General features: G+C 39.3%; 1 pseudogene; it reads right to left on the reverse strand.

Moving 5' to 3' along the window:
- The window catches only part of LOC103745670, a 13,015-nt pseudogene extending 5,056 nt beyond the window's left edge, over nt 1-7,959 (reverse strand).
- Nucleotides 7,960-8,196: the final 237 nt, after the last annotated feature.

Consider the following 8,196-nt stretch of genomic DNA (forward strand, 5'->3'; position numbering starts at 1 on the left):
TTTTTCTTTTTTTTTTTGGTCTTTTTGAGACAGGGTCTCCCTGTAGCCACAACTGGCCTGGCACTCGCTATGTAAACCAGGTTGGCCTCAATCTCAGAGAGATCTGCCTGCCTCTGCCTCCCTAGTGCTGGGACTAAATGCATGCACCACCACCTGGCCACAGATTAACTCTTAACACAGTGATAGTGGGTGACTTCAATACCCCACTCTCACCAATAGACAGGTCATCTAGACAAAAACTAAATGGAGAAACTACAGACCAAACGGAACTAAAAGACATTTACAGAACATTCCACCCCAAAACCAAAGAATACATTTTATTCTCAATAGCCCATGGAACTTTCTCCAAAATCAACCACATATTATGACACAAAACAAGTCTCAAAAAATTTAGGGGAACTGGGGCTGGAGAGATGGCTCAGCAGGTAAGAACACGGACTGTTCTTATAGAAGACCCAGGTTTGAATCCCAGCACCCACATGGCAGCTAACAGCTGTCCATAACTTCAGTTCTGGGGGATCCGATTCCCTCTTCTGACCTCTGCAGGCATTGCACGACACGGGTGCACTTACATATATGCAGGCATACATATAAAAGAAAAATAATAAAATATTTTTAAAAATTAGGGGAACTGAAATAACCTATATTCTATCTGATCACAAAGGAGTAAAGCTGGATATCAACTGGAAACTAAACACACTACTGAATGAATACTGGGTCACCAGGGGAAATCAAGAAGGAAATTTTAAAATTCCCACACTTGAATATATAGCAAGTTCCAGGGCAGCTGAGGCCACAGAGATACCCTGTCTCAAAAAAAAAAAAAAAAAAAAAAAAAAAAAAATTATGTGTTTGTATGCATGGGTATGGGGGATGCAGCTACATCAGATCTTAGGGGGGAAAAATAACAAATACCCCCCAAAACACTAGAAGGGAAGAGTAATCAGGGTTAACACTATGGAAGTCAGGGTAGAGAACTCTTAAAAAAAACTAAAAATGGGCCAGGTGTGGTGGTGCATGCCTTTAATCCCAGCACTAAGGGAGGCAGAGGCAGGCAGAGCTCTGTGAGTTCAAGGCCAACCTGGTCTACATAGTGAGTTCCAGGCCAGCTAGGGCTACAGAGAGACCCTGTCTCAAAAAGACAAAAAAAAAAACCTAAAAACAGATCTCACATATAATCCAGTTATGGCATTCCTTGCCATATACCTAAAGGACTCAGTATCCTCTCAAAATAATCAACTATGTTTCTTGCTGCTCTTTCATAACAGGTACATAATGGAAACAACCTAAATGTCCCTCAACTAATGAATGGATAATGAAAATGTGGTACTCATGGAACACAATAGAGTTCTCTTCAGTGCTAAAGAAATCATGAAATTTGCAAGTAAATGGGTAGAACTAGAAACTGTTATAGTAAGCGAGGTAACACGGACTCAGCAAAACAACTGACGCATGTTCTCATCACTGGATCCTAGTTCAGAATCTTTAGATGTGAGTATATATCCTGATGTAATCACAGGAGCCAGAAAAATGGAAAGGAACCAAGGGTGGTAGGGGTAGGGGGGGCGGAGAAGCTCAAGAGAGGAAGCCAATAGCAGACAGTCATTATCAAGAAAGAGATGGGAAAAATGGGGGATATACTTCAACTGGTGAGAGAAAGGAGGGAGGGAGGGGGGAGAGAGGAAAGAGAGATAAATCATACTTAGGTGTTGTGAAAAATCAAAGGGAAGTGTATTATTTCATAAGCCTTCTAAAAAATAGACGTACAATAAATATGTGCGTGTATCTGTATAGCTGAAGGCTATATAACAGAAATCACAGTGCCTAAAACCTCCCTTTGATTGTTGGTCAGGGTAGTCCAAGAGAGTTGCAAAATAATACAGGCTATTGCCACAGTTCTTGATTGCCTCCTAGAAATTGAAGGTGAGACCCTATTGCTGAAAGCATAACGTACTTTGGACATAGGACTTGGAGCAATTGAGTTGGAACTGACCCGGAGCCTCATAGTAGCAGAAAATATTATGCAGCTGCCAAGGGAGAAAACCAATCAATGGTCCTACTCAGCTATAAAGCCTAGGAACCACAACAATGACTAGCACAGCAAATGATCTTTATTGGTGCAATAGTGGCAATTTTATCTTGTGGGTAATCAAAAGCTCTCTAGCTGGACTTAAGGCCTGCTCAACAGGAAAGAAATGATGTATAGTACTGTAAACATAGCCAAGTACACATGACTGGAGAGGTCATAGACCCTAGAGAAGAAATTACCCCTTCTGTCACCTCCCTAGACCAACATAATTTTTTTACTATATTCTAAATATATATATCCTTATATTTACAGACAAGTGTACCACTCACGACTCATCGAAGAAGCTTCTTTTTGCAACAGATGGAGACTATTACAAAGCTCCACAACTGGTTAAACACAGAGAAAAGTGACTGTAAGGTATCCAGACCTAAAGTGAAGATTTACAGTGCAACCACTACACCTAATATTTTGGAAACACTGTGGAAGAGGGGGCAGAAAGAATGTAAGAGCCAGAGGGACAAGACACATGGTGCTAGTTAGTTCATTGTAGACATGAGTGGAAGCTGCACCATGAAATCTCCATAGAATGACAGTCTAACAAGATCTGCATAATGAAAAACTAGGTGACATGCCAAGATGAAAGGGGGAAACTTCATGGGGTCACACTTCAAGATGATGAAATACAGGCAATCAATGGATGCTGAGGGAGGAGAATCAGTTTTCTCCAGGGACTAGGTCCCTGAGAGGTCATTTAACCTCAAGTGGGTAGCCCTGAACACAGGTGCACATGAACACACACACACACCACACACGTGTGTGGTGTGTGGTGTGTGTGTGTGTGTGTGTATAATAACCAAAAAAGAAGATAAGAAATTGAGAGAGAGTAGGGGGACATGGGAGGCACTGGAGAGGGACTGGGAGGGATGGACATAATACAAGGATAACACTCATGTATGAAATTCTCAAAATAATAAAATAAAATAAAAATTAGAAACAACAGGGCTTAAATCAGTGAAATAGAAACAAAAAGATAATGCACAGAAAAAACGAAGAGTTAGTTCTTTAAAATGATTAATGAAATTGACAAACCTTTAGGCAAAATAATCAAAAGAATGAGGAACCAAATGAATGAAATCAGAGATGAACAAGGAAATATTACGATAGATATTGAGCAAATTCAAAGAACCATAAGAATACACTTTAAAAACCTATGTTCCACTAAACTGAAAAATCTAAAAGTAATGGATAAATTACTAGGTATGTATGACATACCAAAATTAAACCAAGATGATGCATACAATTTAAATTGACCCATATCAACCAAGGAGCTAGAAGCAATCATTTTTAAAAATCTCTGAACTAAAAAAGCCTAGGACCAGATGGATACAGTACAGAATTCTACCAGACCGTCAAAAATAACTAATACCAATACTCCTAAAATCATTTCATAAGATAGAAATGGGTGGAACACTTCAAAATTCTTTTCATGAAGTCAGTGTTACACTAATACCAAGACGTAACAAAGATCCAACAAAAAAACAAAATTATAGGACAATCTCTCTGATGAACATAGACATGAATATTCTCAATAAAATACTTTGGCAGACCAAATGAAATACCACATCAAAAAGATTAGTCACCATGATCAAGTTGGCTCCATCAGAGAGATGCAGGCATGGTTCAATATATTTTAATCAATAAATGAAATCCACCACATAAACAGACTCAAGGACAGAAACCATATGATTATCTCATTAGATGCAGAAAAGGCTTCTGTCAAAACCCAACATCCCTTCATGATGAAAGTCATAGAGAATCTAAGGATACAGGTGATATATCTCAACATAATAAAAGTAGTACAGTGAGGTCACAATCACCAATATAGTAAACAAGGAAAAACTGAAAGCATTCCCAGTAAAATCAGGAATGAGAAAAGGATGTTTACTCTCTCCATCCTGTTCTATAAAGTAGTTTTAGCTAGAGCAATAAAAGAAGTGACAGAGGTAAAGGGAATACAAATTGGAAATGAAGAAGTCAAAGTATCCCTATTTGCAAATGATATGATTCTATACATAAAAGATCCTAAAGACTCCACCAGAAAACTTCTAGAACTGATAAGCACATTGAGCAAAGTAGTGGGTTACAAACTTACAACGCAAAATTCAGTAGTCCACCTATACACCAACAGCAAACATGCTGAAAAAGAAACTAGGGAAACAATCCCATTCACAATAACCTCAAAAAACATAAAATATCTTAGAATAAATCTAAACAAAGTAAAGACTTGTATATTAAAAAAGAAAAAACTTTATGACATTGAAGAAAAATTTAAGAGGATACCAGAAGATGATAAGAGTGCTCATGCTCAGGGATCAGAAGGGTTAATATTGTGAGAATGGCCATCCTAACAAAAGCAATTTATAGACTCAAAACAAGAGCCATTAAAATTCAAGCAGAATTCTTCACAGAAATTGAAAACACAATCTCAAATTTCATGTGGAAACCAACCAACCAACAAAAAACCAAGATACTGAAAACAATCCAGAACAACAAAAGAACTGTTGGAGGTATCACCATCCCTAATTTCAAATTATACTATAGACCTACAGTAATAAAAACAGCACGGTACTAGTATAAAAACAAGACACACTGATCAATGGAATAAAATTGAGCCAGATTTAAATCCATGCACTATCAGTCACCTGAAGAATGAAACTAGATCCCTATCTCTCACCATGCACAAACTCAATTCCAAATGGATTGAAAGTCTCAACATAAGATCTGATACAGGAGAAACTAGGAAAAACACTAGAATTTCTAGGCACAGGAAATGATTTTCTGAACCAGACCCGTATAACACAAGTATTAAGACCAACAACTGAGGGTCTGGAGAGATAGCTCAGTGGTTAAGAGCAATGGCTGCTCTTCCAGAGGATTCGGGTTTCTTCCTAGCATCCACATAGCAGCTGACAACCATCTCTTTAACGCCAGTTCCAGGGAATCTGATGCCCTCTTATGGCCTCCCTGGGCATTGCACGTATGGGTGCCCTCAATACATGCAGGCAAAACTGAAGGGAGACCTCCATTAGCCTCAAACCATAAAGCCTGTCTGGGACCCTCAACCATGAATTTCTGCAAACAGGCCCTGCTTTGCAAATAAGCTCTTATCTGCTGGGGAAGAATGCAGGCCTACATTCTCTATCCAACCCCTATGACTGTTTACCTACACAAAAGTAAGTAAGCTCCTTATTTGACCTGTCACTAGTGCAAACTCCCACTAGACAGTAGTCACCCCTCACTGACAATATGGATTGTCTGAGGTTTGTTGGTTTTTCTTTCCTACGTACAACTCTTTCAAAACTTAATCATAACATAACATTTTTATGGAGAGAATTCTCATCCGACAGAGTTAAGGCTTCTAATTCCTAACATTTTGGTGCCAAAACCAACGAAAGCGTGCTCAGTGAGATATCCCCCCCCACCGCCCCCACATATGCTGACAGGAACACTACTGAGACACTGTGAGCCTCCATAGCAGATTTACGGTGGCACAACATCTCTCTGTTCCTCTCTGCAAACCACTGTCAGCAGCCCCCTCCCATGCTTATGGCACACTTCCTTTCCCCATTGTCCAGGCTTGTCCTTGTGGACCATTCCCTCTCCTTCCAGCAGCAGGAAAATGGGTGGTCTCCCACAGGAACCAATATGCTCAGTGCAGCAGCTAAAGTTGGACCATTCCCATGGATGGGACTTCTCCACCTCAGACTCTCCCCTACATTGTGCTGTGGTTGCATGGGTTTTTGTTTTTCCCGTTACACACCCCCAGCTGCAGGGCTAGTCTCTGTGGCTTTTCAATCCAGACCAGTCTTTTTCCCAAGCCCCTCCTGCTGCAGTGGTCTGGGCCAGTTCTAGGTCCACCTCCCCTCCCCCAAGCACTTGCAGACCCACCCCAAGCCACAATTCAGGAAAGCCTAAAGCAAAAGTTCCCAAGATTGCAGGCACATGTCCCAATCCTCTTGCAATTTTTTGTTTTGGTTTTTACCTTGGAGTTCTAAATCAAGACACGTTTATGTAGCCTCAGATGCTATTTGATGACACTATTAGCTTTAAGGTTAATGGAAGCTAATGGTCGGCTAATACATCCCAAAGCAAAATTGGTTCTCTGTTTATACATTCCAAATGCAGAGAAAGGCAATAAATAACTAATGAGGAGCCCAATAAAAATGGCCCATGAGCGGGTGTGGTGGTGCCCGCCTTTAATCCCAGCACCTGGGAGGCAGAGGCAGGCAGATCTCTGAGTTCAAGGCCAGCCTGGTCTATATAGTGAGTTCTAGGCCAGCTGGGGCTACAGGGAGACCCTGTCTCAAAAAGACCAAAAAAAAAAGAAGGCCCAAGATAATTTGTCTCTGGAATTGCAACATTCCAAACTTGCTACAAAATTCTAGTCAGTTAATCTGCCTTAATTTAAAGGTGCAGCTTCTTTCTGGAAATTTTCATACACATCTTCTTACATTTTATTTTTGTTATATCCTCTTCTTAATCCATTCTATTAGTGAGATTTCCCTTTATTTGACTTACTATGTGTGTTACTTCTTACATTTCAGATTTGTTTTTCAACAGTAGTTCTCTTTATTTAATTCCTCTTTCATATCTTCATTGACCTCCATATTTCATTCAGCAATTTTCTGGTATTCTTTATCAAAACTTTGTTTTAATTAGCACCATGCTCTAACCAACTGAACTAACCAGCTGGCTCTAGAAGCTTGTTTTTATAATGGGATTATAAAAATAAAAAGCCCAAAGTCTCTGACACAGTCTCCATTCCCATATGGTAAGGTCAGTACATTTTTATTGCTGACTAAGGAAGTAAGAACAGACCTCCAAGGTCGAAATTTTTAGAATGTGATAACTTTTGTATAATTTATTAACTGATTTTTAAAAGGGACTGTTTTACATTTTTACATTGCTTTGACCTGTTTCTAAAGAAAATTATTTTGGGTTCTGATTTTATATGGTATATTAGCTGGTTTCTAAAACTGATTATTTTAAATATCATTTACCTAGTTTTAAAGGAAACTATTTTTTATCTTTTTGTATGGCATTTACTCATCTGTAAAGGTGACTATTTCAAATGTTTACACTGTTTTGCAAAACACATTAATTTGTAAAAGACACAGTTTTTCTACCCATACATCTCCAACAATGTAAAAGGTCAGCCACTTGGTTACTATTATATGCAAACAGACACTTATTTAAAATTTATATATGGTCCCCATAAAACATGTTATTCCAAACACACCTGCTTTCAGCAGGATACTCAACCTGGACATGTTCAGGCCTTCCTAAGGCCCTTTTCTGACCCTCTCTGGTCAGCATTTCCAGCCATAAGCTTCCTAGGCCTATGCTGGGGGAGTAAGGGAAGGACTGGGAATAGATGAGGGAGAACAGGAATTCCTGCACACAAGCTGAGGCTCCTCCACTCCAAGGTCCATGGAGCTCTCTGATACCCCGAGACAAAAAGCAGCCTGCCATCAAGCTCTGTCCTGAACTGCAGCCCACCACTCACTCCAAGTTTATTCTCAGCTTTCCTGTCTCCTGAGAAACCAGGCTTCCTCCACACTTTAGCTCCCATTTTGTAAACATCAATTCAATAATGTTTTGCTCTCTACTGACTACACTCATTAAAAACCTAAAACAGTTTTAATAGACTGCTCTCTGAACTGTGTTTTTTATTTGGCTCACCTGGGAGTTTACAAAGCCCCAATGTGTACACAGCTAATATTAATTTATTACATTCTCTGATGTGTGTAATTTGGATTCCAGGTTCTTTTAGTAAAATAATGCTACACTACCTTCTTCATGACTTCAGCTTTGCCTACTTGCAAAAGATTATCACAGTTGAGCTTGTTAACTACTGTGTTTCTACGCATGGTCTGTTAGCAAGCTCAGAAAACTAATCAGTGACCTTTAACGTAATGAAACATTGGTTTGATATTAAAACCTTAGCAAAGAGGCAAACGTGTATTGCTTAATATCCCTAGTAAGTAAATTCTCACAACAGATGGCCAATTTGTTAGTTAATGTTGTTATATCTCATGGTATTGGGAAAGGAAATGAAAAGGTGAAAATGAATCAGGAGGGTAGACATAATCTAGATTTATAAAATG

The sequence above is a fragment of the Nannospalax galili genome, unplaced genomic scaffold, assembly GCF_000622305.1.
Source record: "Nannospalax galili isolate Female #2095 unplaced genomic scaffold, S.galili_v1.0 scaffold1383, whole genome shotgun sequence".
NCBI lineage: Eukaryota > Metazoa > Chordata > Mammalia > Rodentia > Spalacidae > Nannospalax > Nannospalax galili.